Genomic DNA, 27,784 nt, shown 5'->3' with positions numbered 1-27,784 from the left:
TTTGGCAACGTGAAACCAATTTGTCAAAATGAAAAAATATATCATGGTGGAACTCTGATTCAAACTATAGCTCAAAACTGTGTGTGAAAATGCCCTAAGAGTAACCAGAGACAAGGAGTTAAAACTATGGAGTATTGTCATATTTCCCAGCATGCTCTGTTGCAGGTAGATTTTTTTAATTGTTTATTTTAATATCTGTGTTTTCAAGGGGTCCATTGATTGTTTTTGATCTGATGCTACACAATGATATGTAACATACATTTTCCTAAATTAATCTAATCTATTAACGGTTGGCTTTATTGCAATCGTTCCAGTTTTCATGATGTAGGTCATCTCTTATTTTTGTACCCCTTTTTCATGATATCCAATTAGGATCTCGTCTCTAGTTCACTGCAACTCCCCAACGGGCCCGGGAGAGACGGAGGTCGAATCACGCGTCCTCCGAAACATGACCCGCCAAACCTTCTTTACACCTTCCCTCTTAACCCGGAAGCCAGCCGCACCAATGTGTTGGAGGAAACACCATTCAATTGACTACCAAAGTCAGCCTGCAGGTGACGGGCCCGTCACAAGGAGTTGCTAGAGCACGATGAGCCAAGTAAAGCCCCCCCGGCCAAACCCTCCCCCTAACCCGGTCAACGCTGGGCCAATTGTGCGCCGCCCTATGGGACTCCCGGTCACGGCCAGTTGTGACACAGCCCGGGATCGAACCCGGGTCTGTAGTGATGCCTCAAGCACTGCAATGCAGTGCCTTAGACCGCTGCACCATTCGGGAGGCCTGATGTAGGCCATCTCTAGCAACAGTACTCGCCTCCCTGTTCTGACATACATTCTGATGTGGTTGATGTAAAATTGCTGGATATCCTCCCTCTTAAATGGATACCAATAGAGCAGGGATCCCCAACTGGTGGCCTGTGATTTTATTTGGCCCTCCAAGTTTTCTGTGCCATAAAATACTAATTGTATTTATTTATTTGTATTTATACTGAACAAAAATATAAACTCAACATGCAACAATTTCAACGATTTTACTAAGTTACAGTTCATGTAAGGAAATTAGTCACTTGAAATAAATTCATTAGGCCCTAGTCTATGGACTCCCACCCACTTGGGAGACTGGCCCACCCACTGGGGAGCATGGCCCAGCCAATCAGAATGAGGTTTTCCCCACAAAAGTGTTTTATTACAGACATAAATATGCCTAAATTTCATCAGCTGTCCATGTGGCTGGTCTCAGACGATCCCGCAGGTGAAGAAGCCGGATGTGGAGGTCCTGGGCTGGCGTGTTTACACGTGGTCTGCGGTTGTGAGGCTGGTTGGACGTACTGCCAAATTCTCTAAAACGACATTGGAGGAGGCTTATGGTAGAGAACTGAACATGAAATGATCTGGCAACAGCTCTGGTGGACATTCCTGCAGTCAGCATGCCAATTGCACGCTCCCTCAAAACTTGAGGCATTGCGTTGTTTGACAAAACTGCACATTTTAGAGTGGACTTTTATTCTCCCCAGTAGAAGGTGTACCTGTGTAATGATCATGCTGTTTAATCAGCTTCTTGATATGCCACATCTGGCAGGTGGATGGATTATCTTGGCAATGGAGAAACGCTCACTAACAGGAACATAAACAAATTTGTGCACAAAGTTTGAGAGAAATAAACGTTTTGTGTGTATGGAAAATGTTGGTGATCTTTTATTTCAGCTCATGAAACCAACACTTTACATGTTGCATTTATATTTTTGTTCAGTGTATTTGTTATTACTTGTTAGACATAAAATACTGTGAAAACACCAGCAAATCAGCTCCAAGTGATTTAGATTTGGGAAATCTGATCCAAAGTATTCTCACACATAACAGAGAGGTATACTGTATGTGACCATATACAAATGTAAGCAAGGTTGGAACTGAAAATATTGTTGTCAAATATTAGATCTGTTTGGTCTCATTGCGGTTAATTTGCACAAATTATTTGTAATCATGTTCCCGCCCCCTGACCATCCGCTCAAGAAAAAAAAAGAAAAAAACGGGCTGAATGTACTTGATGAGTCCTGCAATAGAGATTGGATGTCCGATTGTAAGCCACCATAATATGACAAGAAATATTTAAATGATACATTACACCTTAAATGGGACCATATAAACCCCCAAATAGTGTTGAGTTTGAGGCCATAGGAGATGAATTAACTCGTGATTATATTGTAAGAGTTAACATTACTCTAAATAAATAACTCTAGAGTACTGAACAACACTGCAGTGAATTAAAGAGAGTTATTTTCAATTAATACTGTACGGAGTGAAACGCAATGATGCAGAGTTAAATATCAACACTAAATTGAGCATATACGACTCTGAAAAAAAGAACTGTTGCCAGAGTACCTTTTACTCTTTTTAAACTGGGACCAAATGTTATCTGTGGCAGAATTAGATTTTCTTCAATTAGAGTTCAATTTACTTGGTCATTTTACTGTGTATGCATCTGATTCTCCTAATGTGGAAATACACAAGAGGCCATGGTCTGCAGGGTAGGGAAGGTTACTTTCTAAATGGAATCCGTTACAGTTACTAGTTACCTTTCCAAAAATTATAATCAGTAATGTAACTTTTGGATTACCCAAACTCAGTACCGTAATCTGATTACTTTCCCCTTAAGAGGGGGATTACTTTTTCCCTAGTGGTTAGAGCGTTGGGCCAGTAATCGAAAGGTTGCTAGATCAAATCCCCGAGCTGACAAGGTAAAAATCTGTTCTGCCCCTGAAAAAAAGAGGCATTGATTAGAATAAGACAAAAAAAGAACAAACAATTGAACAACATCTATTGCAGGATAAATCAATGTTATAGTTTACATAGATGGCCATAAATGGATGTTGCATTTTACTTTATGGGTTGGTTACGTAGGCTTCTAACCCACTGCTTTTTACTACAGATCATAATACGATCAGGTTAAAAACGCTGTCATATTTCCAGTCATTCTAAACAGTGTAATACCCCTTGACATAGCTGCAGAAAGATGTTTGGGAGTGGGGGTGCAGCGATTTTTTTGGGGGGGACGAGTAAATATACAGGACTAGTAAAGACCCAGTGCACTGCTCGTGAGAAAAAAAATACAATTATTGTTCCGATTTTTCAGGGGATGCTGCAGCACCCTCAGCAAACCTTACTTCCTATGACTATGCCCCTTGATCTTCAAGAATAGGACTTGGAGATATAGATTAGCCAAACTGTTTTACCTGAGCATAACCCAAAAGCTGTTTATGATTTTATTGTCATGGAGGACTGATTAGGCTCATTGCTTCGAGTTGAAAAATAAATGCTGCTCTCATGGAATGGCATGTCTTGAGCACTACCAAAAAGTGCTATTTGCATGTGAAAAATTTATGCCATATACTGCATTTGCTATAGGCCTATTGTTTACGTTTTTGTTGTTGGTGACACTTTGATAACTCGATAATTTGAGTCTGCTTAAAGGGAGAATCCACAGTTGAAACAATAACCAAGGGTCACCCTGCCTCTGTTTTGGTAAAACACTGAGGGATGGGCCTGTAACCACTCTCACATGAATAGGCAGAGCTATGGATGCAAGGTCTGACCATCCATGACATCAAAAGTATTGTTTCAACCGTGTTTTGAGGCTATACAGTGCTTGTTTACATTTACAATGTTTACAAACATTGGATTAAAACAAGCTTCTCCTGGGGTGTGACAGTTGAACTAAGCTAATGAGGCATTTATAAGTTATATTCTTAAAGAATTAATGAGCATACAGTATATTATTAACTTATAAGTCTGAAAATGGATGTAGCAACTACATATTGCCCCTTTAAGTCTGTCAAAAGTGTGCGAGTTTGAGCATATGTATGTTACGCCTATGGATATTTTGTTTTGAATCAGCACATATTAGATTGAGCAATAAAGGCACCAGTTTTGGTCTCCTTAAATTAAAGTCGTTTTTGAAAGTATGGAGCACAATACCATGGAGGAGTTTAGAAGGTAGGAACACCCTCAAACCTTTATTCCATAGGCTGGGATCCGCACTATGTAGCTGTTGCAAGTGCGCATTTTTCACTGGCTGTCCACTGGTCGCAAAACAATGATTGATAGGCAGCTTAAACTTTGTAATTTCAACCATTATTGGGTTAAAATACACATACAGTGCCTTCGGAAAGTATTCAGACTCCCAAGAATTTTTACACATTTTGTTAAGTTAGCCTTATTCTAAAACGGATTAAATAAATAAAAATCCTCAGCAATCTACACACAATACCCCTTAGTGACAAAGAGAAAACACGTTTTTAGAATGTTTGGAAATAAAAATAAAAAACAGAAATACCTTACATAAGTATTCAGACCCTTTGCTATGAGACTCGAAATTGAGCTCAGATCCTGTTTCCATTGATCATCCTTGAAATGTTTCTACAACTTGATTGGAGTCCACCTGTGGTAAACTCAATTGATTTTACATGATTTGTCTATACAAGGTCCCACAGTTGACAGTACATGTGTTGATACCATGTTGTTGTGTTGCTAACATGTTGTCATATGTTGCTACCATGCTGTGTTTTCATGTGTCGCTGCCATGCTGTGTTTTCATGTGTCGCTGCCATGCTGTGTTGTTGTCTTAGGTCTGTATGGAGTGTTGTCTCTTGTCGTGATGTGTGTTTTGTCCTATATTTTTATTTTAAATCGCAGCCCCCACCCCTGCAGGAGGCCTCATTTTTTTAAATGTTATTTAACATTTATTTAACTAGGCAAGTCAGTTAAGAACAAATTCTTATTTACAATGACGATCTACTGGGGAACAGTGGGTTAACTGCCTTGTTCAGATTTTTCCCCTTGTCAGCTCGGGGATTCGATCCAGCAACCTTTCGGTTACTGGCCCAACGCTCTAACCACTAGGCTACCTGCCGCCCCTAATTAGTTTAACAGAACACATTCAATGACAGAGGATAGGACTACTGACCACCTTTTTAAATGCACCCGTTGTCATTGAGATGTGCACCTGATCCCACCTTTCTGTCTAATAAAGCCCCTAGTTTAAACAACAGCAGCAGCACATCTGTAACAACCATGAGAATGAAACCCATTAATGCTGGAAAGCAGAAATACCAAAAAAGGTATAAATACTCACCAATAGCTGTAGGTTGGTGGATGACGTGGTCTATTTCCCAGGTGCACTCCTGAAACATAAAGAGTACAAGGCTGAGTATGGTGAAGGGGCAACTTGTTCAGCTCAGACAGTAAAGCCTTGATCTATCACAACCCCTCAATCCCTTGATAATATAGTAGTCTGGCTTTTGGGCCAAAACAACATCATTACTGCACCACTCACAGCAAGATTTCCAAATTGTTTTTTAAGCAACACCGCACAAATAAAGATGAGAAGCCCAAAAAGCCCAATCTTTAACAGGTGAGATGAGCACATGTAGACATCACATGCTCTCAGGGTGCTTCCTGTCACAGCTGATCAGATCCTCATGTCAATGCACTCAACAAAGAGCACTTTGAACTTATCTCTGGGTTGGAGGGAGCATCCTGAAAGGAACTAGTATGCCATTAGATTAGCAACAAACCAAAGCACTAACACATTTAAGAGAGGAGAAAAAAAAGTGTGATGTGATTACTGAGTACGGGCCCTTGTAAAACTGACCATCCTACCGATCCTTGACTTCGGCGATGTCATTTACAAAATAGCCCCCAACACTCTACTCAGCAAACTGAATGTAGTCTATCACAGTGCCATCCGTTTTATCACCAAAGCCCCATATACTACCCACCACTGCGACCTGTATGCTCTCGTTGGTTGGCCCTCACTACATATCTGTCGCCAAACCCACTGGCTCCATGTCACCTATAAGTCTTTGCTAGGTAAAGCCCCACCTTATCTTAGCTCACTGGTCACCATAGCAACACCGACCCATAGCACGCGCTCCAGCAGGTATATTGCACTGGTCACCCCCAAAGCCAACACTTCCTTTGGCCGCCTTTCCTTCCAGTTCTCGGCTGCCAATGACTGGAACGAATTGCAAAAATCCCTGAAGCTGGAGTCTTATATCTCCCTCACTAACTTTAAGCATCAGCTGTCAGAGCAGCTTACCGATCACTGTACCTGTACACAGCCAATCTGTAAATAGCACACCCAACTACCTCATCCCCATATTATTACTTACCCTCTTGCATCCCAGTATTTCTACTTGCACATCATCATCTGCACATCTGTAACTCCAGTATTAATGCTAAATTGTAATTATTTAGGGCCTATTTATTGCCTACCTCCCTACATTTGCACACACTGTACATAGATTTTTCTATTTTTCTTTTGTGTTATTGACTGTACGTTTGTTTATGTGTAACTCTGTGGTGTTGTTTTTGTCACACTGCTTTGCTTTATCTTGACCAGGTCGCAGTTGTAAATGAGAACTTGTTCTCAACTGGCCTCCCTGGTTAAATAAAGGTGAAATAAAATAAAAATAAATAAAGATTCTGATTCATTAAGGAGCTCTATTCTGCTGGCACCATAATGGGGAGAGGGAGCAGAGGCAGAAAGGGAGGGAGAGAAGGAGAGGGAGCAGAGGCAAAAGGGAGGGAGAGAAGGAGTGGGAGCAGAGGCAGAAAGGGAGGGAGAGAAGGAGAGGGAGCAGAGGCAGAAAGGGAGGGAGAGAAGGAGAGGGAGCAGAGGCAGAAAGGGAGGGAGAGAAGGAGAGGGAGCAGAGGAAGAAAGGGAGGGAGAGAAGGAGAGGGAGCAGAGGCAGAAAGGGAGGGAGAGAAGGAGAGGGAGCAGAGGAAGAAAGGGAGGGAGAGAAGGAGAGGGAGCAGAGGCAGAAAGGGAAGGACAGAAGGAGAGGGAGCAGAGGAAGAAAGGGAGGGAGAGAAGGAGAGGGAGCAGAGGAAGAAAGGGAGGGAGAGAAGGAGAGGGAGCAGAGGCAGAAAGGGAGGGAGAGAAGGAGAGGGAGCAGAGGAAGAAAGGGAGGGAGAGAAGGAGAGGGAGCAGAGGAAGAAAGGGAGGGAGAGAAGGAGAGGGAGCAGAGGCAGAAAGGGAGGGAGAGAAGGAGAGGGAGCAGAGGAAGAAAGGGAGGGAGAGAAGGAGAGGGAGCAGAGGCAGAAAGTGAGGGAGAGAAGGAGATGGTGGGATTGACAATTGACAGGCAGCACGGGAAGAGGATTCTGCTGCTTGACTGTTTTCTCTCTCACACACACACACACACACACACACACACACACACCTGTTTCTTTTAGAAACACACCTCCCTCTGGCCAGATGTTTTCTGCATGATAAGCCTTGTGCCGACACATCCTTCCTCCCCTCAAGGCTTCAGGTGGCACTGGATTTGCACATCGCATTGTTACTGAGACCCATTTGGACACGCCAACCTCGCTGAAGAGATTCCTTACACTAATCAAGGCTAACACCACAGCACAGAGACGCTAATGTTATCTTACCACATCTTCCTATCCAGAGATAGCTTCTGTTCGTGCTCAGGCTGGAGTGCTGATTAAAGCTGGGCTGCTTCTTTGATGTCATAAAACAGCCTGTCTCCCTTTACCAACATCAGCTGATAGTGAAGGGGAGAGGTGCTTCAAAGTAAAACAACACCAGGACAAACAAGACTGATGCCCTGGGCCCTCAGTGTGAAGTTACAGAATTGTTTTCTGGGGTGTTTGTGCCTCCATCTTGAATACAGAAGGATACGGGAATAGGTTTCCTGCATTCTAACAAGTTGCATCCTACTTTGCCTTCCAGGAGAGGTTGTCATCTGCAGCTATTGACATACCCCGGTGGAAACAGGGCAGATTCTCCGGCAAATCTTGACAAATGGCTGGAGTCACAAGCTGTGTCAGATAGGCTACTGTAGCAGAGTCCAGCCAGTATAAATCTCAGCCCCACATCCTGTCTGTGAAGGAACGCTTCCACATCCACATTCATGTTCCACTCCACAATTAGAGCCTAGAGAGGATCCATCCAGCTTCAGAGGGACAGTTAGTTTGTCAGGGGAGAGGAGGAGGGAAGAGAAGGGATGAGGTGAGCCTGCTGACAACATGGAGAGATGAGTGTCACTCAACGAGCATGTGGGAGATGCCATGACTATAGAGTGCTGATGTTCACGGTCAGGCTGCCACCGTGGGTCCTCAGAGGCCATGCGGGCCCACTCCTTCTATTACCCCATGTCATAAACCCTGGCGCAGTCTGACAGACTATTCCTAACCAGCACACCTAAGTGTTGTTCTGTGCCCCCCTGCCTGTGTCCAATCGCATTGTTCAGCCATTTGAATTATCAACCATCATTTGGTTTAAGACAGGGTATAAATAAATCATTGTTATGTGTGGCACACAGAAAAATCTAATCAAGAAAAATCTGATCAAGATCAATAGCATTACTGCAGCAAATCTAAATGCTTAGGAGAACTGATAGTGCCAGAAGAAGCATTGCCAGATGATTAATGTATGAACAAGTAGCACCAAGCTGAGCGATCTACCAAACAATGCCCACGTTCCATCTGAGGATTAAACTGCTTTGAGCCAATAGTAAGCAGCGCTGTGTGACTCATCCTCCCAGGGGAAGACACAGTTTTGCAGAAAAAGACAGAGAGAGAAAACAACCAACTGTGCATGTTACTGAGAACACAGTGCCAGTTAGGAGGAAGAGAAGAATATATTATCACCTCCTCTTCAGGTATTGGAAGTTTAGCTGGGACATTGCCTCTGGTTTGCTCAACTTCTCTAGGCACAAAACAATCAGCACATTATCTCTGGCGACTGCAATGTGACCTGCACACGCACACACATACAATACAAACACACGAAAGCATGCAGACACACACACACACACACACACACACACACACACACACTCTCTCCTTTTCTCAGACAGATAAAGTGTCAGCAACACCACTGTCTCTCCCGCTCAGCCAGGCAGTCACATTGTGCTCTGGTTGCAGTATCATCTCATGCCCTGGGGCTCCGTTTGGTCCCAGAGGCCCCACTCACACTGCAGTACACTGCAGCTGCTACTTCTCTGCATAAGACCATTCAGATCAGTCGCTGGAGACGCCAACAAATGACACGTGTTCTGTTGATGGGAGGAGAGCTACCAACACCTGCAACAACTCAAAATCAATCTGAATGCATTATCTAGCAATAACCAACTACAGTACATTACTGCAATACGGAAAACCAAAATACTGTGCCAAATTTACAGTATCAGTAGGCCTGTCAAATTTTTACATTTGACATGTGGTGAAAACATATAGCCTAATATAGTAGCTAGCTACAGATGTAGGTTCTTAATTTGATCACTCCTTTGTTGATTAGAATTTTCCTACAAAGCAGGATATGCATACTTGTAGTGTATTCAAGGTTTAAAAAGGCTTCTAATGTTTGTAATTTCCATTTAAAAATGTCAGACTTGATTTGCCCTAACATAAAATGTATCAACCCCTACAAAAAAAATATCCATGAATTATAATCCACATAATAATTAAAATCAAATTGTATTTGTCACATGCATCGTAAACAACAGTGTGGACTAATAGTGAAATGCTTACTTACAGGCCCTTTCCAACAATGCAGAGAGAATGAAAATAGAGAAATAATGTAAAAGTAAAACACATAATAACAGATACACAATGAGTAACAATGACTTAGCTATATACACGGAGTGTACAAAACATTAAGAACTGCTATTTATAAGACATAGGCTGATCAGCTGAATCCAGGTGAAAGCTATGATCCCTTGTTGATGTCACTTGTTAAATTTACAGTCAGTGTAGATGAAGGGGAGGAGACAGGTTAAAGAAGGATTTTTAAGCCTCGAGACAATTGAGACATGGATTGTGTATGTGTGCCATTCACAGGGTGAATGGGCAAGACAAAATATGTAAGTGCCTTTGAACGGGGTATGGTAGTAGGTGTCAGGTGCACCAGTTTGTGTCAAGAACTATAAACACTGCTGAGTTTTTCCAATCTCAACAGTATCCTGTGTGTATCAAGAATGGTCCAACCCCCAAAGTACATCCAGCCAACTTGACAATTGTGGGAAGCATTGGAGTTAACATGGGTTAGCATTCCTGTGAAACACTTGACACCTTGTAGACTCCATGCAATGCAATATTAGGAAGGTATTCCTAATGTTTGGTATACTCAGTGTACAAGTTTATGTTCAGGGGTATGAGGTAATTAAGGTAGTGTGGCAAATAAGCGGGTCAAGTGATAAATGGCAGATATGTGAGGGCAGAGCTAATAAACAGGCTCTGTCCTCTCACTAAAATGGCCACCCCGATCAAAACTACAGATCACAAAATGGCCGACCACCAGAACTACAATTCCCAGAAGCAAGGGGAACGCTCAGAAGGTGGGGCCGACCCACAGATAAGGGGTCAAGACAAACCAGGAAGAGAGAGAGCAAGGGGCTGGGAGGATCTGTGAACCATAGAGAAAGAGACGATATATATCGACTGGATTTACCGTATATGAGCTGGACTGTTTGGACTTACTTGTTGGCGTTTGGACCTACCGCGAATATGATTCATGTACCGAACCCTGCTATCCTTGACCCTGCCTGCAGCCTGGGTGGACCAGGACGGAGAAACAAAAACACAGGTACTGTCCTGTTCGAAATAACTCTCATTCTGGGGTGATTTTGGTGATGGTCTCCCGTTAAATTTGTGACAAACTCTCCTAAACTTGAAGAGGTTTGTCACAGTAGATACAGTATGTACCTATAACTAGGATTTGTGATAGATATCACATACGCTACTGCTATTGTTTACTGAGTCAAAACAAGTTAGTGCAAGAAGAGTCAATGCAGATAGGTAAATAGGTAAATAGTTAACCAAATAGCTACCCGGACTAACTATTTAGCAGTCTTATGGCCTGGGGGGGGGTATAAGCTGTTCAGGGTCCTGTTAGGTCCAGGCTTGGTGCATCGGTACCGCTTGCTGTGTGGTAGCAGAAAGAACAGTCTATGACATGGGTGGCTGGAGTCTAACAACTTTCAGAGCTTTCATCTGACACACTGGGCGCTCGGCCCCAGTCATGTACTGGGCCATCCGCACTAGAGGTTGACCGATTATAATTTTTTGCCGCCGATACCGATTATTGGGGGGCCCAAGAAAAAAAGCCGATACCGATTAATCGGGCGTTTTTTACATTTATATATTTATATATAATAATGACATTTACAACAATACTGAATGAACACTTTCAACTTAAATAAAATCAATTAACTCTCAAATAAATAATGAAACATGTTCAATTTGGTTTAAATAATGCAAAAACAGTGTTGGAGAAGAAAGTAAAAGTGCAATATGCGCCATGTAAAAAGTTATAGGACTATTTCTCTCTATACCATTTGTATTTCATATACCTTTGACTATTGGATGTTCTTATAGGCACTATAGTATTTATTGCCAGCCTAATCTTGGGAGTTGATAGGCTTGAAGTCATAAACAGCGCTGTGCTTCAAGCATTGCGAAGAGCTGCTGGCAAACGCAGGAAAGTGCTGTTTGAATGAATGCTTACGAGCCTGCTGCTGCCTACCACCGCTCAGTCAGACTGCTCTATCAAATCATAGACTTAATTATAATAAACACACAGAAATACGAGCCTTAGGTCATTAATATGGTCAAATCCGGAAACAGTGAAATACGGAACTGTTCTAAATATTGCTGTTAGACTGCACAACCTTCAATGTTATGTCATAATTATGTACAATTCTGGGAGATTAATTACGGCCTTTGTTAGGAAGAAATGGTCTTCACACAGTTCGCAACGAGCCAGGTGGCCCAAACTGCTGCATATACCCTGACTCTGCTTGCACAGAACGCAAGAGAAGTGACAATTTCTCTAGTTAATATTGCCTGCTAACATGAATTTCTTTTAACTAAATATGCAGGTTTAAAAAAATATACTTGTGTATTGATTTTAAGAAAAGCATTGATGTTTATGGTTAGGTACATTGGTGCAACGATAGTGTTTTTTTCACGAATGCGCTTTTTAAATCATCACCCGTTTGGCGAAGTAGGCTGTGATTCAATGATAAATTAACAGGCACCGCATTGATTATATGCAACGCAGGACAAGCTAGTTAAACTAGTAATATCATCAACCATATGTAGTTAACTAGTGATTATGTTAAGATGGATTGTTTTTTTTTATAAGATAAGTTTAATGCTAGCTAGCAACTTACCTTGGCTCCTTGCTGCACTCGCGTAACAGGTGGTCAGCCTGCCACACAGTCTCCTCGTGGAGTGCAATGTAATCGGCGTCCAAAAATGGCGATTACCGATTTGTTATGAAAACTTGAAATCAGCCATGCCGATTAATCGGTCGACCTCTAGTCCACACTACCCTCTGTAGCACCTTGCGGTCGGATGCCAAGCAGTTGCCACACCAAGCTGTGATACAGCCAGTCAAGATGCTCTCAATGGTGCAGCTGTAGAACTTTTTGAGGATCTGAGAGCCCATGAAAATCTTTTGAGCCTCCTGAGGAGGAAGAGGCGTTGATACCATGATAGTTCGTTGATGATGTGGACACCAAGGAACTTGAGGCTCTCAACCTGCTCCACTACAGCCCGTATGTGAATGGGGACATGCTCAGCCCTCCATTTCCTGTAGTCCACGATCAGCTCCTTTGTCTTGCTGACGTCGAGGGAGAGGTTGTTGTCCTGGCACCAAACTGCCAGGCCTCTTACCTCCTCCTTATAGGCTATCTTATTGTCGTTAGTAATCAGACCTACCACCGTCGTCAGCAAACTTAATGATGGCGTTAGAGTCATGCGTGGCCACGCAGTTATGGGTAAACAAGGAGTACAGGAAGGGCCTACGCACACACCCCTGAGGGGCCCCTGTGTTGAGGGTCAGCATGGGGGATATGTTGTTGCCTACCCTCACCACCTGGGGGCATCCCATCAGGAAGTCCAGGATCCAGTTGTAGAGGAAGGTGTTCAGTCCCAGGGTCCTTAGCTTAGTGATGAGTTTTGAGGGCACTATGGTGTTGAATGCTGAGCTGTAGTCAATGAACAGCATTCTCACATAGGTGTTCCTTTTGTCCAATTGGGAAAGGGCAGTGTGGAGTGCAATAGAGATTGCGTCATTTGTGGATCTGTTGGGGAGGTATGTAATTGGAGTGGGTCCAGGGTGTCTGGGATAATGACGTTGATGTGAGCCATGACAAACCTTCCAAAGCACAAAGCAAGTGCTACGCGGCGATAGTCATTCAGACAGGTTACCTTGGCGTTTTACAGACTGAGTCAGGGAGATATTGAAAATGTCAGTGAAGACACTTGCCAGCTGGTAAACGCATGCTCGGAGTACGCGTCCTGGTAATCCGTCAAGCCCTGCGGCCTTGTCAATGTTAACCTGTATAACTAGGGCTGGGCGATATATCAAATTAATTGGATTATATCAAATTAATTGGATTAATTCGAATGCATGTTTTTGCGCGATATTCCAAACACCTATATCGCAAGAATCTAGGTTTTGTTCTTTTTCATTTTTATGAGTGTTTATGTCCGCTTGTTCTCGTGTTGTATTTTTGGTCTTGTCTCTTCCGATCCTTCTGTGCTGTGTGCACCTCCTCATTTACACCAGAAATCTATAGAAGGACGAGATGCACCTCTCCGCCCTCACAATGGGAGTTGTTGTTGTCTCAAATATGTCGTTCTGTTCCTAAACAAGGCAGTTAACCCACTGTTCCTAGGCCGTCATTGAAAATAAGAATTAGTTCTTAACTAACTTGCTTAGTTAAATAAAGGTGTAAAAAAAAAAAAAAAATGTAAAAGGCATGAAGGCAGGCGACAAGCCTAGGTCTAAAATAAACCCATAGAAACGCATTTGGCTTCATTTATGGACTGAATGAAACCTTTCACTTCATCTCTTCCTCTATAGTTTACACACACATCAAGCCCCTCCCCACGCCTCCCACGACAACGAAGTTGAATGATCACATCATCCTCTCTGACAAGCTGTTTCAACTCGCTACTTTCATTTGCAGAATCGGTCATATGGACACCAAAACACACTGAGACATATTTTACTAAGATAACTTTTCTAACGATACCCTTTTCAACTATCAAATTGCACGCAGAGAAGACGCTACTAAAACATGGGTATCAATTAACATTGATTCTGGAAAATATATGTTCAGTTTGTCGCGCGTGGGATTAGGGTACCGCTAGCAGCGTTTTAGCCAAAGACTGTTATACTAGTTGTCTAGTTGGTTTTATAAAATGTGCAATAAGCATAAAGCATAAGGAATTGGCAACTCATTCTCATTCTGAGAAATAAGGTAGGCCACTTGATTTCGTCATCTGAGCAAAGTGGACAGGCTAACATGCTTTTCAAACAGTTGGAGACAGACAGGGTGGGTTCATAACAATTCAACTGTTCAAACTTGTTAGCTAGCAAATAGATCAGTTGGCTAAACTTGATGTTGAAATATAAAGATTAGCTGGCTAATCACTAGCACGTGGGCTTGAGATATTGTTGATGAGAGATATTGTTGATGTGTTAATTCTCTATAGCCTAATGCCTGCTACAAGAAGTTAGTCATTACTAGTTCATGTGCATTATGCATGGTTCTAGTTACATTTGTAACCAAAAAGGGCATTTTCATAGACAGACTTGAAAGCCTGACCATTGACTATTGCAACAACAAAAAAGCAGGTTAAACTTTTGTGATAAAATAATGCAGTTATTAGTGGGTCTTATGGTTGTGGAAGGCTTATATTTAGCCTAGGTATAACTTCACAAGCCCTGAATTCATTAGATTATTGCTGACTGTTTGAAATGCAGTGTATATTAACTTTAATTGTACAACAATGCTTATATATATATATATATATATATGAGTCACCCATAAGTTATATAAAAAATAAATCGATATAAGATATTATATAGCTATAATCGCCCCTCCCTATGTTTAACCTGTTTCCAAATTTCCTGTTGCTGACAGATTATTTTCCTGCTGTAGCAAACTGGCTCAAATTAAGATCCTACATCTGTACATGGTTGAACATATCACATATTGTCCTTAGGAAGTGATGACTGTAGTATGAGTCAGTGTAGTAGCTTCTCAGTGTGTGCTAACAGTGTAGTGTATTTGCCCTTCTTATCCGTTTTGTTAAAGGTGACAGAGAGGTTGTTGATCCTCTACCAGTGTTCTGCAGACAATGTTAAGACCCTACAATAGGCTGCGGTGTGGGCGACATCTCTAGGAGATAAGACATTGAGGAGCACACTGCTGTCTGTCAATAACTCATCTTAGCTGAATCATATGCCAGGAGCTGACATCCATTAATGTTACATTACACATCTTCTATGCTTGTTGATCTCTGCCATAACACTTAGTCCACTCCATTAGATTCTTCAAACAAATCACAGGAACATATGCAATCAGCCATCATTAATTACACACACATGGCTTCAATTGCTCTGCATGCACAGAAATATTCTCCATTCTAAAATGGGTGAATAAGTGAAAGTACACTATCCTCTACATAAGGCCTGACTCAGAATATAGACATCTCTGCAGTCCAGGGGAACACGCGCACACACACACACACACACACACACACACACACACACCAGGTGAGTTCCAGAAGGAAATCTATTCCATCGATCTCCTCTACCCTCTCCCTTACAGCAGACAATTCATTTTAAAAGGATTGCTAAGCTTTTCCAAGGCCACTTTACACCCCATCAACCTTTATACAAGGTTTCCCACCTCTGAGACGCCTTGCCCTTGCATCCCAAAGCAATCATTGGACTCCTCTATATTGTAGACACATATCGGCAGCAATCAGCGGGAAAGGAAATGAAAGAGATTGAGGCATGAACTATGATAAACACACGGTTATTGGTCAAAATAGTACGCATTGACCTCTAGATGTATTCCCCTTAGCCTGGACGCTACGGTATATACATGGCCAGGCAGTATGACTCTGCGACACCAGGTAAGACATTATAGAGGTTAGAGGCTGGTTATTAACATCTTGCTCAAGCGAATGTGATTAGAATTAAACCAGGGGTGACATACAGGTCGGGTACGTTCAACGCTGTAAGTGCTGACACTAGAGCTTGTAATATTATTTCAGTCACTATCTCTTCCCTTCAAAACGCCTTCTCTTAATTCCCTCATTAGAATGCATGAGCTGGCATCTTCACCATGGCAAAAACAAAGCAAGGTTATTCTGATGTTCTGATTTGGAAACTAAGGAGCACTATGAAGAATGCCCAGTCAAGAGCACTCTTCTTGTTCAACACTCATCCTTTGTCGTCCTCATATTTCGACTATCTTACTTCAGCGCCGAAGACAGTTCTGTGTCAGCTCTACCCTCCTGTCTCCCCCTCTACTAGTAAGCAGAGTTTGCTAACTGATACACATGACGAGTCAGTAGGAGGGCATATAAATTACAGCACCGCAAGCGAAGCTGAGACTATGTTGCCTCTCAGTGTGAGACTTCTGAGCAGGAGTGAGAGAATAACATTGGCTGAGGCACTTAAGTCAGACCTAAAACCCCTACTAAAGTAGAATCCAATATTTTTGAAATGTTGTTAAAAATAATGACTTCTGCGAGAAAGACAGAGGCATGTCAGACTTTTCACTTGATATTCATTTATTCCCAACCACAGCGACGCGTCAGATACGTACAGTAGAAAAATAAATGCATGACATTTGTTCAGTCAAACCTTAACACCGAGATGGAATACATCAATTTGATGTGATGCAGAGTTGACATAAAAAAAAGCATTTGTGAATATTTGTTATTATCCATCTTTGTTTCTACTCTACCATTACATCCCCTTTGCCATTACGTACCCTGATAGGAGTGTTTTAACCCCAGTCATTACAACGAATGAATCTGATAGAAGGCAGTTAACCCACTGTTCCCCGGGCGCCAAAGACGTGGATGTCGATTACGGCGGTCCTCCGCACCTCTCTGATTCAGAGGGGTTGGGTTAAATGCGGAAGACACATTTCAGTTGAATGCATTCAGTTGTACAACTGACTAGGTATCCCCCTTTCCCATATCAGGACCCCTAATGTCGTCTGGGGTTTTGATGTGTCTGCTGTTTGGCATCCTTCAACATGTGACACTCCATCTGTGTGCCCATCATCCCAGTGAGGAATCTAATGATATTTCACCAGACAGTAGTTCAAAGCAGATGTTCCACTTGGATCTCAGATACAAAACAACGTGTTTACAACTGACTCCAGAAAGGACCTGTCCAAGGTGCTGAACAGCATACGGATAACAAGGTGCACTTCATAAGCAGGCCTATTGACGAAGCAGAAATGTACATTCAGGTTTCATCACGTTTTGTACCATGAGGCCTAGCTCAAATGAAATCTCTGAAATATTGTGTCAATCAAAATGTCTACATATTTCTAGCTATGCCATCACTGCCCAGATATAACAGATCACATTCAGATGGATGGAAGGGCTAGATGTCTGAGCTTAGTCCGTACTGGCAGTCTGTCTTGTGAAGGCTTGCCCCCCCTTCTCTTTCTCTCTCTCGCTTACTCACTCTTCATCCCTCTTTCTCTCCCACCCTAGCTTTCTCTCTGATGGTTTTGAAAGATATCAAACTAAATTGGATTCCATTTGAAGGCAGAAGCACAGAAATATAAATCTATATCATTTAAGAGTCTAAGCCGGAAATGAAAATAGCTGTGCAGCGACGCTCCCCATCCAACCTGACAGAGCTTGAGAGGATCTGCAGAGAAGAATGGGAGAAACTCCCCAAATACAGGTGTGCCAAGCTTGTAGCATCATACCCAAGAAGACTTGAGGCTGTAATCGCTGCCAAAGGTGCTTCACCAAAGTACTGCGTAAAGGGTCTGAATATTCATGTAAATGTGATATTAAAGTAAAATGAAACATTTACATTTGCAAACATTTCTAAAATCCATTTTAGAATAAGGCTGTAACATAACTGTGGAAAAAGTAAAGGGGTCTGAAAACTTTCCAAATGCACTGTACTTCCATATTGTTTTTTAACTGGTACGGGGGACCTTTAGACAAGTCTTGTGAGACCTGTGGATGTCTTAAAGTTGAAAAAAAAAGACATGTACGTGAGAGTCCCACCTTTATACAGAGGGGTCATATTAGTGTGTAGCCCAAACGCTACAAACAGAGGTGGGCAGATGGGGCTCGTCTGAAGTCGGTACAGCCCAAGTCTCTCTCCCTCTCTCTCTATGCCATAGATCAAACTCCCTCAGCTGGTGTTTCTAAATTAAATCCATCATGGCATTGATTAACCATCATTCGAAATGTTTCAAACTGCCAAAGATACAAGAGCTACTGCAGTTTTTTAGATACACATGAAATTCAATTGCAGGCTAGCCCTTTGCAGTGTAATGTATCAATGTTAAATCACAACTTAAAATAACATTTACTTTTCATGGCTGCTGCAGAAAGGGTAGTTTTCCTTCGTAATATCCATGTCTTGCAGAGAGAGAGAGAAAACAATCCAGCTGTGTGGCAGTAAGCAGTGTATTGTAGCAGATAGAGGAGAGAGGGCTCCGGCTAAAAGTTAATGTCATACAATCTTCCCAGAAACACAGTAGCTAATGAGCAGGTCCACTGGATACAGTCAAGCCGAAGTAGGAATAATGACATAACGTAGAAAGTACAAAGACGAAGGTGGGCTTTGTTGACCCACAACCAGCGATGTAAAGTACTTCAGTAAAAACACTTTGAAAGTACAACTTAAGTCGTTTTTTTGGGGTATGTGTACTTTACTATTTCAATGTGACAACTTTTACTTCACTACATTCCTAAAGAAAATTATGTACTTTTTACTCCATACATTTTCCCTGACAACAAAAAAATGTTTACGTACATTTTGAATGCTTAGCAGTACAGGAAAATGGTCCAATTCACACACTTATCAAGAGAACATCCCTGGTCTTCCCTACTACCTCTGATCTGGTGGACTAACTGAACACAGATGCTTCATTTGTAAATTATGTCTGAGCGTTGGAGTGTGCCCCTGCCTAAAAATGGTGCAGTCTGGTTTGCTTTATGAAAGGAATTTGAAATGATTCATACTTGTACTTTTGATACTTAAGTACATTTTAGAAGTTACATTTACTTTTGATACTTAAGTATATTTAAAACCAAATACTTTCAGACTTTTACTCAAGTAGTATTTTACTGGGTGACTTTCACTTTTGAGACATTTTCTATTAAGGTATCTGTACTTTTACTGAAGTATGACAAATTGGGTAATTTTTCCACCACTGCAGCAATGTACAGGACGACTGGTAATAGGTATAGCAAGGTCACACACAACCTCACTATGCCCACCTACATACAGTGTAATAGCCTAGCATACTACATACTGTAGGCCTAAAAATTCCCAAGGACAAATAGAAGCAGACAGACATACTAACTACTATGAGAAACAAGAGTATGTAGATAACAGGGACTTTCAGACTAAATGTATGCAGAAGCTAAAGTTTCTCACACTTGTCACAAAGCTGCTGTCACTACTAATGATAAATGAGGCCTCTCTAGGCTACAGCCCCCCCAGTTACTTTACAAAAGAAAGAATCGAACCGAGATGAAAGAGTAATATGGATTGTTGATCTGCATGCTTTTAGTTCCACGCTTTGCTCAATTTGAAGGTGTTTTGAAGGCACAGGAGAATTCTCCTTTCCTCCCTCTTGGGGTGTTAATAAGCTTTCCTTTAGTGCCACCCGTGATTTATACAGGCGTGAATGGGGCTTTCTCTAGGGGTTTCAAGGTTTTTGTTGCCAATTTTTCTTTTTCCAAAAGGTGGCTCCATTCAGCCTCTGAAAGTCTGTAATTGGGTTTAGTTCATTTAAATGCTAATGTCCTGGGATCTGGAAATGACATGCAGATATCACCTCATTGATTCTGAGAGACACCAGCTCGCCATTGACATAATGTCGACAGATTTGAATCAGGGCTCCTTAAAGCTCAGATAACTCAACAGAAGCATTCGTTCCGCCTACATGACACAGATATACTTGCAGATAAAACCTGCTTCTAAGATAATGTGCTAGGGTTGTGACGCAGTCAAAAATCATGACAGTCTGCATAACTGACAGTTATACGGTAACTGTGCCAGCCCCTACTGTAGTTAACAACATGTAAAATGGAGTTAAAGGACTGGTTCACTAAATGGCATGTTATAGAAGGGTACAAACACCTTTTTGGCGATTTCACTTGTTTTTGAGAAACTTACCCCAGCCGCAATAGACTTCCTCGTTGCTCCTTGTGCATTATGGGGGTGTTGGAAAAACAAGAACAAACGCACCAAAAACGTTATTTTAGAAACAGACACTTTATTTTTTTTAAATTCTGTTGCAACTCAAGCAATAACTCTCCCGTCCACTCTAACAGCAGGCTACACGGAGAATGACCCAGCTGGGTAGGGGAAACCGTCAAGTCACACAAAGTGGAATATAGCCTCGAGGATAAGGTTCAGAAGGAAACAATGTCATGTGTAGAACATCTAAAGACGTACATCGATATACTGACAGTGTGTCTGTTTCTAAAAGGACGTACAATATTTGGGTGTTTTTGGAGCTTTTGTTCATGTGGGGGTTTTTTGCACACCCCCACACTGCACAATGAGCGATGAGGAAGTCTATCGTGGCTGGGGTAAGTTTCTCAAAAAACAAGTGATCATTTCTACTGTATAACACAATTCCTACACCCTTCTACTGTATAACGTGCCATTTACATCAAAAATAGAAATGCACTTCAGAAATAATGAACTAACTAAGATTATATCTAGTAAGGGTTTCAAATTCGTACAATACATAGCCTAGGTACATAGGCGCTCATCTCCTATCCTCACTCCACCCAGTGTGTGACTATTGACAGCTGTGTGGCATAGCCTCGTTGCTATAAAGATTAAAAGTGCCATGTCCTGGTAGCCTTGGCCATTAAAACTGAAGTAAATGTCTCAGCATTCATTCAGCACACTCAGCAAAGCCTATATGACCCAATGCCCTCCTGGTATACGAGGACTGTCAGACATCCACATCTCTCATAGCTGAAAACCATTTCATCTGGGTCATCCACCAGGGCTAGAGGTCACTGACGAGACAGACCAAATCTCCTCCAGCAGCACACTCCTTTCATACTTCACACTCGGCCGGGCGGGTCGGGGAGAGTAGGTGGGTGTGAGTACGTTCAGTGTGACGCCAACAACAGACGGAAGGGAAATAACTGTGGCAGGCAAGCAGTGTAAAGCGGTTATTGACAGAGGAGCAGGAGCATGAGGAGGAACATGCTCTCTACTAGAGACAGATATGAGTCACACACACACTGTGGGAGTTATTCACAGGCAGGGGGGCTGGCGCTCTCCGTTTTCCCTCTGCCAGGAAACTGCTCAGCGCACATCAAAAGGCTTTCCACCCTAGCTATGAAACCCTCAAAAAGGCTGAATATCAGAGTGCTCCTCAATTCTCATCCCTGCAGATAAACAGCACACTTTAAAGAAGGCGTCGGATTTTGAAGGATGATGGTTATAAATGATCAACATGCCACTAACCAAGCCAGCCTTGACTGCCTTGTGCCCTCTCTGTCCTCAACACAAAGTAAAAGATCTGGGGGGGGGGGACCTCTAGTCTCAGGTATCACGACTTGGTACCAAGTCATCCTTCCTGCTATGACTTTGATTGAACAATCAAACCTCTACGTGGACCGAGAAATGACTTCCCCTTGAAGAGCCCCATCATTCATTAGACTAGACTGTGCTAACTGAACAGGTAGATGCGGAGTCCCTCCCATCCCTCCACAGCAGGTAGGTCAGGTGACCCTGCTAATTACCTAATCTTCCTAGCAGGGCATAATGGTGTCTGCCATCATCACTCACTAACCACTAGAGCGTTTAAAAAAGGCCCGATGACTTGCCGTTTTAACTTTGCTTTTATATTAATGAACATCAGTGCCTGAAGACAAATATATAGCCACAAGCTTCAGTTTTTGAATGAACAATTCTGACTAAATGGAAATAATCCTACTTTGAGTTCTTTTAAATGATGTTCCAAAATTGTATTTCTCTGTTCACTTTCAGCATTAGACTGAGATGGAGAGTTTATGTCGCTTTAGTGAAGGAAGATGAGCAGAGTATTCTGAAGCCATCACACAGCATAGTATGACTAAAGGTGGGCTCGATGTTGACGGAGTTCCCCAGCAAAATGTAAAAAAAAAATAAAGAGATTGTAATCACACAGCTTGTCCCTGTGATGCAACGACTTCTAGAAAACATGCAAATCCCCTTTCCAACATACACGTCCTGATGACATACTACAACCATCCTGGAAATTGAAAGCCCACACCAATCCCACGAAATTCAAGAGCATTTTAAACTGTGGACAAGCAACTACACAAAGCGGCCATGTGATGGATTACCCCTAAACAGTTAAGCTATTCTTAAAGGAAGGAAATACATGGGGCCATACAGGGATGTTTTAGAGTGTAAAAAGCTGGCCCAATGCCATGAGATCAGAGTGGCCTCTGATTATACTCTCCTCATCCCAAATTCACAGCCACATCTCTCATAAGGTGAATGCACCAATTTGTAAGTCGCTCTGGATAAGAGCGTCTGCTAAATGACGTAAATGTAAATAACACAGTGATAGCACACGGCTGACAGCTCTCCTGCAGGGTTAACATCCTGTTCTAAAGGAACATTACCACAGGTTTAAAACATCAGCTCACAGACAATTCATACAGAGGTGTCTATTACTGGGGGCTGAGTCACTGGCTTACTGGTGCTCTTCCATGCCGTCCCTAGGAGGGGTGCGTGATCTTCATGTCTGGGTTGGCACCCCCCTCTGGTTCATGCCATGGGGGAGAACTTTGTGGGCTATACTCAGCCTTGTCTCAGGGTATTAAGTTGGTGGTTTGAAGATATCCCTCTATTGGTGTGGGGACTGTGCTTTGGCAAAGTGGGTGGGTTTATATCCTGCCTGGTAGGCCCTGTCTGGGGGTCTCGTCGGACGGGTCCACAGTGTCTCCCGACCCCTCCTGTCTCAGCCTCCAGTATTTATGCTGCAATAATTGTGTCGGGGGGGCTAGGGTCAGTCTGTTATATCTGGAGTATTTGTCCTGTGTGAATTTAAGTATGCTCCCTCTAATTATCTCTCTCTCTCTCCCCTCCCGGAGGACCTGAGCCCTGGGACCATGCCTCAGGACTACCTCGCCTGATGACTCCGTGCTGTCGCCAGTCTGCCAGGTCGTGCTGCAGCTCCAATTTCAACTGTTCTGTCTGCGGCTATGGAACCCTGACCTGTTCACCGGACGTGCTACCTTGTCCCGGACCTGCCGTTTTCCACTCTCTCTCTCTACAGCACCTGCTGTCTCTAACTCTGAATGCTCGTCTATGAAAAGCCAACTGACATTTACTCCTGAGGTGCTGACCTGTTGCCCCCTCTACAACCACTGTGATTATTATTATTTGACCCTGCTGGTCATCTATGAACGTTTGAACATCTTGGCCATGCACTGTTATAATCTCCACCCGGCACAACCAGAAGAGAACTGGCCACCCCTCAGAGCCTGGTTCCTCTCTAGGTTTCTTCCTAGGTTCCTGCCTTTCTAGGGAGGTTTTCCTAGCCACCGTGCTTCTACACCTGCATTGCTTGCTGTTTGGGGTTTTAGGCTGGGTTTCTATACAGCACTTTGTGACATCGGCTGATATAAAAAGGGCTTCATAAATACATTTGATTGAGGTGTCTGTGTGTCAAATATAAAACCATTTTTGCTACTTTCTGAGCCAGGTTACAAATCACGAAAATTGTTCACCTGGATTGCGATCTAAAAATGTGAGATAGCATATGACATTTTAAATGATCTGAAAATAGAAAAGCTACTGATAAAAGGTTTCCATTTGTACTGCTACAAAAATACACTAATGTTCCAGGCAGTAATACCATGCAATAACTGGGGTGGTAATTGTCATCTCTCAAACGAGTTCCTACATTAATCAACTCTCAAACTGATTTCCTTGGGAGCGCTGCAGGCTGAGAGACGTGTCTAGAAACACACAAGAGGCAGTAGAGAGTTCTCCAACACATCTTATCTTGGACACAACCCGCCAGGGGGCAACTGACTGGCCTTGGACATCAGTAGCCTACATGACTGGCTTGCAAAGAAATGAAAGGACACATCATACATCATAAACAGCTATGTGTGACAGTAGCTTTTGAGGTGAAAACGGTTCTGTTCAAACATAACATTTCAATTAGGCTACTATGAAGACGTAGCTTGCTTCTGTCATTCACAGGACCACAGCCGAATCTAATTATCTTATCTTGATTAAGTGTACAGTATAATGCTGTAAATATGGTAATAGCCATTTATCTGAAAAAACAGAGATCAAGCCTAGCCTTAGTTGTCCCAGTCGTAATAATCATCAGCCTCAGCCTGAGCAGAAGGAAAACAAGATCCCCATGTACAACCTCTCTCTTGGCTCTCTGTCATCCGCAAGAGTCCAATTTAGAATTCTCCTGCTGCTGCATGAATAGCATGCCAGCAGGCTGCTGCGACACAGTGTTTGTCCTTCAGCTCCTGTGGCACACATAAAACAGGAACGAGCAGAGGGGCACCCTCTCTGACGGTTGGGAGAGGGGAGAGGGTCAGGAGAAGGCGGGCCGCCAGGCGCCAGCCAGCCAGAACGTGGAGCTGGTCTCGGACACGGAGTGAGCCCACCTGCTGGGAACGAGGTGTCTCCAGAGCCGCACACCTTCGCCCGGCTCCCCAGGGGGCCCTTTTAAAAACAGACACCTAATCTAGGACAGAATGGCCATTTACTAAGTAGAATTTCCGAATGTGACGTCACAATAAAGAGCAAGTATTATCACGCAAAATGTTATTTGGTTATGAACTTGCTCATGATATGAGACTACCCACTGGGCACAGACGTCAATTCAATGTCTATTCCACGTTAGTTCAATGTAATTACATTGAAATGTGGAAACAACGTTGATTCAACCAGTGTGCGCACAGTGGGTATTATGTAAAACAACCCAAAAAACATTGGTATTTATTCATCTTTAAAATCAGTCATCATGTTACTGTAATCTAATTTACAGTCATCCTGAAAGCAAAATACCTTTGGTCACGTTGTGTATGTGGACACCTGCTCGTCAAACATCTCATTCCAAAATCATGGGACATTGATATGGAGTTGGTCCCCTCTTTGCTGCTATAACAGCCTCCATTCTTCTGGGAAGGCTTTCCACTAGATGTCAGAACATTGCTGCGGGGACTTGCTTCCATTCAACAACAAGAGCTTTAGTGTGGTTGAGCACGGATTTTGGGCGATTAGGCCTGGCTCGTAGTCGGCATTCCAATTCACCCCAAAGGTGTTCGATGGGATTGAGGTCAGGGCTCTGTGCGGGCCAGTCAAGTTCTTCCACACCAATCTCGACAAACCATTTTTGTATGGACCTCACTTTGTGCATGGGGTCATTTCCTGTTTCAGCATGACAAGGGCCTTCCCAAAACTGTTGCCACAAATTTGGAAGCACAGAATCGTCTAGAATGTCATTGTATGTTGTAGCCTTAATATTTCCCTTCACTGGAACTAAGGGGCCTAGCCCGAACCATGAAAAACAGCCCAGACCATTATTCCTTCTCCACCAAACTTTACAGATGGCACTATGCATTGGGGCAGGTAGCATTCTCCTGGCATCCGCCAAACCCAGATTTGTCCGTCGGACTGCCAGATGGTAAAGTGTGATTCATCACTCCAGAGAACGCGTTTCCACTGCACCAGAGTTCAATGGCAGCGAGCTTTACACCATTCCAGCCGACGCTTGGCATTGCACATGTTGATCTTAGGCTTGTGTGCAGCTGCTCGGCCACGGAAACCCATTTCATGAAGCTCCCAACGAACAGTTATTGTGCAGACGTTGCTTCCAGAGGCAGTTTGGAACTCAGTAATGAGTGTTGCAATCGAGGACAGATTTTTACGCGCTAGGCGCTTCAGCACTCTGCAGATCCGTTCTGTGAACTTGTGTAACCTACCACTTCGACTGAGCCATTGTTGCTCCTAAACGTTTCCACTTCACAATAGCAGCACTTACAGTTGACCGGGGCAGCTCTAGCATGGGGCGGCAGCGTAGCCTAGTGGTTAGAGCGTTGGACTAGTAACCAAATGGTTGCAAGATCGAAACCCCGAGCTGACAAGGTACAAAATCTGTCATTCTGCCCCTGAACAAGGCAGTTAACCCATTGTTCCTAGGCCGCCATTAAAAATAAGAATTTGTTCTTAACTGACTTGCCTAGTTAAATAAAGGTAAAATAAAAATAAATAGCAGGTCAGAAATTTGACGAACTGACTTGTTGGAAGGGTGGCATCCTATGACAGTGCCACGTTGAAAGTCACTGAGCTTTTCAGTAAGGCCATTCTAATGCCAAAGTTTGTCTACGGAGATTGTATGGCTGTGTGCTCGATTTTTTGCACCTGTCAGCAACAGGTGTGGCTGAAATAGACGAATCCAGTCATTTGAAGGGGTGTCCACATATTTTTGTATATATAGTGTATATGAATGAAAACATCAAGGCCTTCATTAAAATGTGTATTGAGCTAACACGGAACCCAAACCGGCTGCGTGCGTGCGCCATCGTGCATACATTTATTTTGTCCCCCTACACCAAACGCGATCACGACACGCAGGTTAAAATATCAAAACAAACTCTGAACCAATGACATTAATTTAGGGACAGGTCGAAAAGCATTAAACAAATTTAGCTAGTTAGCTTGCACTTGCTAGCTAATTTGTCCTATTTAGCTAGCTTGCTGTTGCTAGCTAATTTGTCCTGTGATATAAATATTGAGTTGTTATTTTACCTGAAATGCACTAGGTCCTCTACTCCGACAATTAATCCACATATAAAACGGTCAACCGAATCGTTTCTAGTAATCTTTCCTCCTTCCAGGCCTTTTCATCTTAGAACTTATAAACTTTCATAGTATTACCACGACAACCGTCAAAACAGTTCGTCTTTCAATCACCCACGTGGGTATAACCAATGAGGAGATGGCACGTGGGTAACTGCTTCTATAAACCAATGAGGAGATGGGAAAGGCAGGACTTGCAGTGCGATCTGCGTCAGAAATAGAAAGGAGTTCTATTTGGCATCGCAGACACTCGTTGGCACGCGCGAGCAGTGTGGGTGCAATAATTGAATAACATGGATTTCTAAATTTATTTTGCGATGCTCGCGCACGCGACGTGTCCGGTCTGGTCAGCATGTAAGACTGACATCAAACCCATAAGGCAAAAATTCCAAACATGCTGTCATCTGTGTGTCATCTCACAATTCAACAGTCATGAAGCAGTTATAATTCCTACCAAGCCTGACTAAAGGACAATCAAAATGTAATCAGAACATGGTTTGGTCTAATTTAAAGGCCAATTTCAGATTTAGTTGGGCTTGCTTTTATGTAGGCTTTCAAATACATTTCTATCAATATGCAGCAGCATCAGACAGACCGGACATGAGTTGACTCCACTGAGTTTACCAACCCTGACATGTCTCCTTGAGTTTCTATAGAACACACCAAAAAGAATGACAGTGAGTGTGCTGTCTGCTCTGTCCTCTTGTATGGCTAGCTCTGGAACTGAGTGGTACACAACAGACAAAGGAAAACAACCCCAAGAGCATCAAAAGCAGACAGCTTTCATTAGCAGTCCATTTTTTGTTCATGATTATGGAGCTGGTGTGTGTGAGATACAGAGTGTGTGTGAGAGAGAGGGCATAGATCACCTTACAATTACACAAGTCAACAAAATAT

General features: G+C 42.8%; 1 protein-coding gene across 1 annotated transcript in view; it reads right to left on the bottom strand.

Annotated features, from left to right (window-relative positions):
* apba2b (amyloid beta (A4) precursor protein-binding, family A, member 2b) overlaps positions 1-27,784 on the bottom strand; it is a 67,003-nt gene that overhangs the window by 38,512 nt on the left and 707 nt on the right. Inside the window, 1 exon segment of the mRNA XM_045708002.1 lies at positions 5,126-5,174. The gene's annotated coding sequence lies outside the window, so the exon portion shown is untranslated.

This window comes from Salmo salar, chromosome ssa26 (genome assembly GCF_905237065.1).
Source record: "Salmo salar chromosome ssa26, Ssal_v3.1, whole genome shotgun sequence".
NCBI classification, from domain to species: Eukaryota; Metazoa; Chordata; class Actinopteri; order Salmoniformes; family Salmonidae; genus Salmo; species Salmo salar.
Note: the sequence above shows the minus strand (reverse complement) of the source record. Positions and strands in the feature narration are given on the sequence as shown.